The following is a 1,917-nucleotide window of genomic DNA, read 5'->3' as shown; positions in this document are numbered from 1 at the left end:
CATAAATTAAATAACATACAAATGGCATACATAGAACTCGAACCCAAGTCCTCACACACAAAAAAAGTACTCTCAACCATTTGAGCTGGTACTTTTCCAAGTCATATCAATCCACATTAAATACTTTAAATGCTTCTATTACCTGCAATTATTAAATAATTATTTAATTAACTATTTAATTTTCTCGGGTCTTACAGTTGGGACCTTCTGCTCCTCTCACCACATGCCCCATCTTCTGTACTTGAGAAATTGATGGTCATTTGAGCGTCAAAATAACTTTCCAACTAAACTCCCACATCAATGCTTACACTATAATTACCACCACTAATTTTCCTCGAATTAGTATGCTCCTAAATTCATTCCTCAGTCAATAATTTAAATAACATCCATAACAATTCAAATCATGCTTAATTGACCACATAAGGAATAATTTAGGTTTTAAATTGCTCGCCCAGCTAGTAATACTCACCTAGTTACTGCTCCAGGTCTGAAAGTTCTTGATTTGGAAATTCGCCTAACGAGAATTACTCATCCAGCGACTGACCCATGCTCGCCTAGCTAGTAATACTCGCCCAACTACTGACCTAGGTCTGAAAGTTCCTGACTTAGAAATTCGCCCAACGAGAATTACTAGCCTATCGAGTTCGCGAATCTATATAATTCTGTATATCAGTATTCTGCATAATTTTGTAGATCATCTCAATCGTCCAGCGAGTAATAATCGCCCAATGAGTTCGCGAATTTGCATAATTCTACAGTTCAATATTCTGTACAATTTTGCAGATCATCTCATTCGCCCAACGAGTAATACTCACCCAACGAGTCTCTAAAATTACACAAAATTTGATTTCGGCATAATTATACCTACTCGAGGCAGTCTAGACAACCCAAAAACATTTACAAATGTCAAACACAAATAAAAATCAAGTATAGTACAAACATCAATACCACTTGATCTCAATTGCAATACCAAACATCAACAATTCCAGATAAATAGAATTCAACCCATATATCATAGCATAACTCAGATACAATCCCAAACATCAATAGGTAAAATTCATCATACAACTCAAGCAGGTAAACAAATCATAGTACAACAATATAATTAGTAATTCTAACATGTATATAACCTAAAACAGTGCAATTAACTTCCCTTACCTGATATCTTGCTTAACCAACTTTATGAACGCCAAACACCTCTAACTTTACAGGATGCTTTATCTACACATAAAAATATCACAAGAACGATCAAGACATACCGTTATGATCATTGATCAATAGAGACTCATACTGATGATTAAAATTATGCATGATGCAAGCGAGGAAGATAGCTCACATGCAACAAAAACAAAAATAAACCAGAAAGATAGCAGAAACTCAACTTACGTGAACGAAGAACTTTTAAATAAGACATTTTAAATGACCCTTTAAACATCTAATAAGACAACTTACGAAAACCTTGAAAGTAGTGATGACTTTAGCTCCATTCAAACCTTTCTTTTTAAACTAAGATTTCCCTTTCCTTCTTTCTTTCTAAAGTAAGATTCCTTTTCCTTTGTGCCTCATTTGAGATGGCTATAACTCTCTATTTCTGATAACATATTCAAATCTCAGACTGAATTCCGACATTTTAAATGCATAAAATAAGGCTTTGGAATTTGGGTCTTCGGGCAGGCCTTGAAAATATGAGTAAATATTTGGGGGAGGATGTTACTCGTGGAGGTTTAGTGTTGAATGCTCCTGAATATAAATAAAAAAAAAGTTTATACTCGAATATACGTAAGTAAAGTACTTTACGGATAAATATGCATAATTTAAACAAACACTTGCAACTAATATAAATAATTTCAAGCTTACCAATATATATGAATATCCCTATTCACTAAAAAAAAAAAATAAAGATACTCTTAATATTCG

Source organism: Vigna unguiculata, chromosome 5 (assembly GCF_037176805.1).
Source record: "Vigna unguiculata cultivar grain cowpea cultivar isolate G323 ecotype 2 chromosome 5, ASM3717680v1, whole genome shotgun sequence".
NCBI classification, from domain to species: Eukaryota; Viridiplantae; Streptophyta; class Magnoliopsida; order Fabales; family Fabaceae; genus Vigna; species Vigna unguiculata.
Note: the sequence above shows the minus strand (reverse complement) of the source record.